Source organism: Protomyctophum parallelum (assembly GCF_964188405.1).
Source record: "Protomyctophum parallelum genome assembly, chromosome: 13".
Classification (NCBI taxonomy): Eukaryota; Metazoa; Chordata; class Actinopteri; order Myctophiformes; family Myctophidae; genus Protomyctophum; species Protomyctophum parallelum.
Window position 1 is genome coordinate 43,588,827 of NC_139708.1, and position 9,762 is coordinate 43,598,588.

Here is a 9,762-nt window from a genome sequence, read left to right on the forward strand (position 1 = left end):
CATACTGCTGCTATAATCCATAAAGTAGGCTACACCCAGCACACATGCAGGCATATGGACTGTGTGTGCGCGCGTGCGTCTGTTCTTGACTCCTACAGTATATCGTCTCTGTTGGTTCCACAACTTTACAGAATTCAAAAGTAGAAGATCGGCTACTTTTATTAATGGTTGGTTTTGAGTGCTTGTGGAGATCAATGAAGTGCTTGTCAGTTAAGTTCACACTCTGAATCTGTTTTTTTTTACCTTCTTCTACTTTTTTCCTCAAAACACAGATAGGCCACTTTGCTATACGACGTCACAGCCCTATAAGCTCACATGTTCTATCGACAGTCCATTACAAGATGAAAGAAATAAAATGGTATAATGATTTGCAGTTCATGTATATATTTAAAAAGAAAACGGTCATACAGGGGAAGTGATACAGAGGTACAATGACAATACATGAGCAAAACCAAACAGCACCAAGTTTATACTTCTAAGGGGGTTGCCGTCACTTGAGCCATTTTATATCCCCTAAAAGTAATGTGGCGCCCCCCGTGACAAGTTGGGGTTTCTCTTGCCTGTACGTCTGGCAAAGAACCCGAGGATAATCACCTGGTGGTTGACTAAACCTCAGTCTCTCAAGGCAGACAACTATTCCACAATCTTCAAATGCTTTACAGTCTGTAACTATGTAGTCTCGTGAGCCTTCCCACAATGTTTAAATGGTTCCGTCATACAGTCTGGAGCAACGGAAGATCTGAGAATGAACCCGGGGAGAAATCGGATGTGACGCCTCCTCCCCACTTCTGTCTTGTCTTCGCAGTGTCCCATGATAAATCAAAATAATCAAAGACTATGCGTTAGCTTGCTGTTTACCAGAAATGTGACATTTAAGTATCAAATGTAAAGAAGATATTTTAAAAGATATTCTGTGAACGGAAATTACTAAGGGAGGCTATGCAAGAGTAGTAACTATATATGCCTCCTGCAAGCCCGCAAACAGAAGCCGCATCACCTTTTCGTCATTTCTGTTCACAGAAATATATTTAAAATATTGTTTTGAATTCTGCGAAGGAGCGAGCTACATAATATTTGTCGACTGATTTGATTCGATTCAATCATCCATCTCAACCTCAGCAGAGATGCATGCTAGGACTGGGCCTCAAAAGAAGAAGGGCATTGACTTGTGTTGTTCATGAAAATGGGCTCTTTAACATTCTTTGCATTGTATTCTTGCAATTTGTTAATGTGTTTGAAAATGTAAAAACAGCAGTCCCACAATAGATATTGATTATCCAATCGATTATTTCAGTAAATGATCGATTGTCCATTATTTATTTATTTTATAATTGATTAGTTTGATCATAACTGTTGCACCCCAAGGGGGGGGGGGGGGGGGAAGCATTACATTTCTGGGCATTTAAAACATCAAAGGGCTTTTTGCTTTCTTTTGTTGTTTTTTTCAGAATGATGGCCCAGCATGTATATCTACCTTGCCATACGGCATACTGTACAGTAGGCTATAGGCTGAACTCCCAATGAAACCAAAGAGGTTCACGTGACCTCTGCGGCATGCAGTGGCTCTCAAACATTCCCACGTCAAGGACCCCCACATTGATATGTACAGTATTTGACCGCAGGCACGCAATTAGAAAAATTAAATTAAATAAAATGTGCCAGGGATCCCCATAAAAAACAGCCAATCTACACGCTATGAGCTTGTAAATATAGGCCATTTATGAATAGCCGGAAAATGTAATAGGAAGTGTTTCTCACTTAGCTGGGGACCCCACCACCCACCCCCATGTGTCTCCACATTTAGTTTTTAATTATTTAAAAATATTTTCAAAAAACATTCCCAAAAAGGCATTCCCCCCCCCCCATGGATTTAATACAAATTTCAATGATTCAATGACACATTTGTGAGCTTGTAGATCTGCTATTTTCACTAGTTGGGGTCCCCGTGGAAAAAGGTCTCTAATCTAACCTCTCTTTTGGGTCTCGACCTGTGAAGTTTTGGAAGCAGCGCTCTGGACTGGAGAGAACCCTGTAGCACATTCCTCTAACCGAGAAGGGTTTACCTCGCTACTCGGCATGGCTATGTCATCAACAACATCTAAGGTTTCCTTTCCGGGGTCAGTGTGGTGAGAACAGTCATGGCTTCAGAATGCCACCACACCAACGAGGGGGGCTTATAATATAAGGGGTACAAAATGGCTGCCACATAATCATCATCACAAAATGGCTGCAGGTGTGTGTGTGTGTGTTTTTTTTTTCTCTCTCTCCTTCCTTTCTGGCCAAGCTATAAAGTCACAATGTGTTATCATTTCCATCTTGAGGAAATTGTTTAAAAAAAGTAAAACCTTCATTTTAAGAACATAATCCGCATCGTATATAAATGGAGAGTAGAAACGGTTACGTATGACGCGACTGGGTTTTAGTTTGACTTTGTGGTTTGGCCAGAGACTGAGAGACACTTGTAGCTGAAGAGCATTAATGGCATCAAGAAAAAGCAAGAAGATACATGTCATCATCACACATCGTCAATTATTTAAAGTCTACTTTTTTTTTTCTCCTTTCTTTTCCTTTTTTTTTTGTACCACAACCTTTTAACTATATATGTCTGCTATCAGGCACAGCATTGAAAATACAAGGTGCCCAGATAATAACAAAACAAAATATTATACAAATACAATACGGTCAACGAGAAAGACAATTAAAAGGATAGTTTACTCGTTCAACCCAACTCATCTCTGAGGCGGATCGTAGTGTTTGCTGGTAAGCAGGCTGCTTTTGTCTGAACCTGAAGTCGTGTTTGGGTGATTTTCCTTTAGGAACAAAACCACATGGCTCCCTGCATTAGCTTTGTCCGTGAAGACAAATCACCCAAACCATTAGAGAGAGGGAAGGATGAGAAGGAGTTGGTCCTTTTCTTTTAGTGAACTATCCCTTTGCTTTTAGAGCCAGGCTGCTGTTTTTGTAGATCAGTGAGTTTGAACGTTTTGTGCCTGCGGAAACACCAGTTAACACCATGTCTGAAGCTGAGAGAAGAGCCGTACAGTTTGCTGTCGTGCAGCACAGATGAGGTCACTATACTGTATACGCTCCCCCGCCCGGTGATGAGACAGTATACTTGGCAAGGTGGACAGCTGTGGTCCCGACATCCAAAAAAAAAACCCATTTGTGGTAATGAGTTTCATAGGTGGGTTTACGCTTTAATGTCCAGACAAAGATGGACGTATGGTATGGACATGTGTAAACAGTAACTGGTCTGATATATGGGCACATATCTGTCTCTAGAAAACCATTGTACAGCATGCACCGCTCCCTCCCTGGCGTAAATCCCACCGGCCGCCCCTCCCAACAGCAGCAGCCCTCCTCCTCCTCCTCCTCCTCAGCCTTAACGAGGCGTGAAGGTCAACCCGGGAGGATCGAGAGAGGAAGTCGTTTTAAGTCCCCTCCGGTGCAGAAGATAAAAAATCCCTTCTTTGTCACATAGATTTCCCAGACAGACAAAGACACCTGTCGGTTTGAAGGGCAGACGGTGTTGTTTCCATGGTGGTTTCCCTCTTCATTTGAGCCTCGCTATAAAAAGGCGTTTCAGAGATCCTTTTATAGGACCAGCAGATAATTGTTCTTATGCCATTGTTCAGGTCCAGTGTACACACGGGACAGCGACGTATCAGAGCTGTCTTATCGACAGAGGGGTCCAACCGTCCACATTCAGCTGCCCGTCCGTCAGCGCTGTGGCAGAAATGACCATGAACAACACCACCAGGCTCCAGTGATGGACGCATGTTGTCTACAACAGCAGAGTCGTTGGAACGACGAGATGAGGGAACAGAGATACAAGAGATGCGCCGCTCAGCCTGTCAAGTCTTCACGCCACCTATATGCCACATTTTAGTCCTCATGTGATGTGAAAAGGAGGAACGTTTATTAGGAGCCCGTTTACCGCTAATGGAGAGAGTGCTTCAGTCACCCGTTCATTGTCCACGGTGAAGCCCCATTCACTGTCAATCAAAGCACTGGTTAGTGTCGATGGAGAGAACGCACCGTCTTCACACATACACTGTCAATAAGGGACACTTATACTAATTCAGCCTTAGTTTCCAGTTCATTGTCAAGGGGGGGGGGGAAATAAGTACTAACATAAACATGTTAGATAACTAACTTCAGATGTCTGATGATGGCTGGTTTGGGGGGGGGGGGGGGGGGGTGGTTTACGGGGCCAAACGTGGACAATACACCACAATCCAGGGAAAACAGAGTGAGCGACGTCAGCTATTTGCAGATGATTTCTCCGTCACACTGGTCTATACATTTTGCTCCAGATGTTTTGAGTCCGAAACTCCTCCCGCAGACGTTTCAAGTATCATTGCTTTGTCTGTGGACTGACTGATATTTCTTTACACTGGTAACTTTTTTTTCTTAATTTTTTTTACTCAAGATACAGTAGCACCGCGGTTCATTTCTTTGGAGTTTGCCCAGTGTGGGGAGAGAGGGTTATGGGGGGAGGGACGGGGTCTTTTTTTTTCCTTCTTCTGAATTTTTATCCCACGATTTTGCAACCCGCTTTTTCACACAGTTGGCAATTATCTAATGTAATACACTTCCTCTGCCAACCTGGGGAGAGCAACGGACTGACCTCATGCTTCCTTCTATATGCATGAGGAGTCCAAGCTGCTTCTTTGCACCTGACAGGGGGGGGGGGAGATGTAGCACGTGGAAGGAACACGTTATTCCAACCAGTCCGGGCATGGGGGAAAGGGGGTGGCTGGGGCGGGGGTTATAGGGGTGTATGGCTGAGGCGGTAGTATAGGGGTCTTAAAGGAAAGGCCGTGACGGGATGGTGAGGAAGGCCGAGGCCGAGCCCCGGGACAGGGACAGGGGCGGCGGGCCGGGGCTGCTCCAGTGCACCTTCATGTGGTGCCTCAGGTTGGACCGGGACGAGAAGAGCTTGTCGCACTGCTGGCAGGAGAAGGGCTTCTCCTTGGTGTGGAGGCGCCGGTGGTTCACCAGCGCCGTGGAGACGCGGAACGACTTGCCGCAGTCGGGGCACTGGTGGCGCTTGGTCTCCGTGTGGATGCGCCGGTGGTTCTTGAGGGACATGAGGTTGGGGAACTCCTTCTGGCAGGCGTTGCAGAAGTAGCTGCCGGTCTTGTGGCTGTTCTTGTGGTTCAGCAGGGAGCTGGCGTGGCGGTAGGCGCGGCCGCACTGGTTGCAGACGTAGCTCTTGGTGCTGTCCGTCGAGCCCACGGGACTCAGGTCTGGAGAAGGGAAAGAAACGAGAGGAGGGGTTTTTGTTTTTGGTGGGTGGGTGGTGGGGCGCAAAAACCAAACTGATGTTATCGTTGCTGTCGGGGAGAAACCGCATATGTCCTATATATTTTTTTCCCCAGTTTTTGTTTCGTACATGAATGCCAGCGTCACACTAAACCATATAAGTAGCAGATGCACAAGCGTGTTGATCTGCTACTTTTGCTGTTTTTTTTTTTTAGTTGAACCTTAACCCATTCTGACCTGAGATCAGATTCATACGAGGTTTCCACTGGACACACACTGGTCTGATTAAACCCATTCTGACCTGAGATCAGATTCTAAAAAATGTCAGTCGTTCTTCGATTTTTTCCAAAAATAGCAGACCTACAAGCTCGTATCGCGCCACTCGGTGGCGCGATACGAGCTTGTAGATCTGCTATTTTTCAATAGTTAAAGCATGACATGATGCTAACACCAAAATGGGTGCCCGGTCAAATTTTTGGACGTATGAGGTTTCCAACCCGACAGACGACGTACAGTATAAGTGATCAGAGCAAAGGAAAACTGTACATAACAGCTTGAAAGTTGACTGAAACGTCGTTTCGGGTTTACAGGGTGTTGTACATGAAAGCAAAACGGTTGCTTGCATTAGAGTGAATACAGTAGTCGGTGTTACATTGACTCAGTCGCTGAGAATATAAAAATGGACACAAGGGTCAGTGCATTTCTCTAGGTTTCATCAGGCCCAAAAGACGTAAATTCGAGATTCGTATTTTTTCTTTTTGTGCTATAACGACAACAGTAGCCTATTTTTCAATCACAACGTACTAACCCAGGTCATGAATAGATATCATTTCGTTTAAATGCTCATCAGACAAATGTTACACGCTGAGCTACAAGAAATCTAGTGTAAAGTATAAAAAAAAAAAAAGAAAAAAAGAAAAAAACACATTTTAAGAAATAACCTTGCCAACTGCTACAGCAGTCGGTGCTAAATTCTACCTCTTGGTTCTCTCGTTAGCACACTGACCTGACCTCTGTCACTCCTGTCATCCGTCCTGCAACGCAATGTCATTTCATAGCACCCACTTTCAGTCTGTGGCCCTGGGAGAGGTCACGGTCGAGGTGGATTTGTTTAAACGGTCAAACGGTATACGGATCTCAACTCACTATAAACCACGGGTTGGTTGGCAGTGGGTCAAAATCATTTAGATTTGTTTGGGACCAATTGCAAACATCGACAGACGCCGCCCTTAAATCAGGCACCCATGCACTGAAGTGTCATTATTTAGCAATAGAGTACTTTGTCCAACACTTTGTGTTCATTGCAAACACATGGACTGAGACTCGCACAGAGCTTTATAGGCCAACAGGATCTCACCCGGGCAGCGAGGAACAGACAGTGTGACACCACTTTGAGATGCCTTATGGAACTTTTTCAGAGATAGGTAAATGCAGCAGGTTGTAATATATATATATATATATATCAATAATATATCAATACTGTAGAACAGTGGAAAATACAAGCTGGTGACGTGTTGCTTGTAGATGCTGCCATTGTCCCGATTCGTCTCACGCCAAAGTAGTTCAGGGTAAGTAAGTGGTGAAGCTGCGTTTTGTCGTGAAAAAGGTTCATATTGCACAGAAAGTTTCCCCTGTACACGTCCTGTGCTAAATGAGGTGCTTGTTAAAGGGTGTGTGTTCTGTAGGAGGATCATTAGTTGACTATAACAAGTATTTTCTATCAATTGCTCGTCTCACAAAGCCTTTTTTTTTTTTAGTTTTTGTCATTCCCGAGCCAATAATTTGATTAACGGCGGATACTCAAAGAGTCTCCTACCGAGTCTCCCATTACCCGAACAAAACCTACAAAATATCCATGAATTCAGGGCTTCACGTGGTGTGAAACTGATTGTTTTGGGGCGAACTGCTCCTTTAAGTTGGCTGCATATCGTTTGGGGTGCTGAATGGAGAACTTTACAACTTTGTTCCAAGTTTATTTGCCTTATTGCGTGATTCGTCTCCGTCTGACTTAAATCTGGTCAGATTATTGGGAGAACATGAGGAATTCAGTCCACCCTGCATTGCCAATCAATTCTCCGAGCCTTGTTGATGCACATCTAGGCCTGTCACAATTATTTATAATTAAGATAATCGAAATTATTTTTGCATAGTCGTCAATCGTTTCCAAATTTCCATATTGAAAAATGTCCATGCATTTTCAAACATTTTTCAAAAATAGCAGAAATAGCAGATCTACAAGCTTACAACACATGCTGTAAGCTTGTAGATCAACAAATGCCGCTATTTTGTACATTATTTGGAAAGAAAATATGAAACAATATTAAATGTGTCAGTGATTTCATTGGATATTCAAGTTATTTGTCGTCATATGTGCAATTTGTGATTACGAAGCCTAAGAGGCAAACAGAAAATACAAATTGAAACGTGTTCAATGCAAAGAACAAAATTAAATCGTTAATCGCAGTTATTGGTGTGACAGTTAAATGTGAACTTGACATTTGTAATCGTGACAGCCCCAACTACATCGAAGACCGTTTCTTGGCAAAATACACACACCTTAGTTTGCAGCTGCCCGATACCCCACCCCAAACGATGTGTCACTTGGAAGGGAATTATTGAACATTGCCCCAATTAAAATGTAATTTTTGGTTTTCCACATTACACTTAAATCAAATTAATCTCTTAATCTGAACTGGTAAGGTTTCACTGTCCCCCAGCTTTGGTGGGGCATCAAGCCCATCAACGTCTGGTTCTGGGACATTCTTTGAACCCATTTTGCGCGGGAACCCCTTTTGGTGTTTTAAGCATCGTTATACTTTAGCTATTGAAAATAGCAGATCTACAAGCTCATAGCGCTACGAGCTTGTAGATCTGCCATTTTTGAAAAATCGTGAAAATGTGGCGTAAATCTTTGAATATATTCTTTCAGAGCGAACGTTTTTAATTCTAATCTTTGGTTCTGAGGGGTTCCTGGAACAACATATTTTGAGATGGGGGGGTCGGCGGCCAATTACATATAATTTTGGGGGTCCTTGACATGAAAATGTTTGAGAACCACAGACATAGAAACATGGGTTTTTCAGTCATAAAAATGAATATCAAATATCTAAATAGTAAATACTGAATCAAGCAACTTCTGACTCCGCCAGATGGTGGCAGTATTGAGTCCACCAGTTCCCTCCTCCTGCCTGCATCTGGGATCTCTCAAGCAGAAACGATGAACCCGGAAGCAGTGGGACAAACATTTGATATCTCCATCATAATTTGAGTTGTAACCCCTAACCCGAGTTGTAGTGTTTACATTTGCGCCTGTGGCAGCGCTTCAATATGTCATAAGTCTAGCGTTGATCCGGCCTCATATCGCTCCAGACAGAATTGGACGGAGGAGTACATCATCTCTGCCTGATAGTTCCCAGACTCTCCCTGCTGGCAGAATGCAAATGCTTTGTTAAGGGGGAGTAAATTGACCCCAAACATGTTTTGAAAGTGAAATATCCCTTTAACCTTTACCTGGCAGCCAATGAGTGAACACGTTTTCAAATTTAAAGTCACAGCCGTGAGTTGCCGTGTACAACGAGCAGCCTTCTTACCCGTCTGCCACGGAGCAACCACCTCGGGGGCTTTACGCAATACGCACTGGCACTTTGAGCTTCCCTAAATGAGTAGTCTACAGACCCACACGGTGTGCCCGAGAGACAAGTCCCGGTTTGCAGGAGGATTTTTGTGACCACACATTGTTGCAATGTAAACCAGCGGTTTTCAACAAGACCAAGGCCCATTATTTTTTCGGCATCCGAGCCGATTTTAGCCCCAGGATTTTTTCCACAATTCCATGCTGTATTGATTGACATCATTCAGAGCGATAACAGGCAAACGTTGATCGACATATTTGTCTAAATTTAATCTAATTGTTAAACATCTGCATTACTTAATTTACAAGAAGTTACACAATCATTTAACTCATTCGGTTTAATTTTACGCTCTCAATAGTTAAAGATCTATAATGGTACATTTGGTTCCCAAGATCATCATTTAGCTGGGGACCACCTGGAATCCCTTCAAGGTCCACCGATAGTCCACAGACCACTGGTTGAAAACCACTGATGTAACCTAAATTGAATTGTAAACATCAAGTATACAAAAAAAAAAAAAAAAAAATGTACAAATTATCTTTACTTTGAATTTAACGTGTGCTCTCATTTCCCAAGTGAGGCAAATTTCATACCCTCCATTTGAACCATTTTCAACATCACGTACCAATTCTGGGCATGTTATTGTATAGGCAAAAATTTTGTATTTAGGGCACGGTCACACCGCACTTGTATTCTACCTATGAGGGCAGATTCTGCCAATGCACTTCAATCTGAAAAGAGCAGTTTTGCTGTCATTTGGGGGAAAAGCTCCATTCAGATTCAAGTGCATGGACAGAATCTGCCCACATGGGTAGAATAAAAGTGCTGTGTGACCGTGCCCTTATGAATTAGTTTTTCCTGC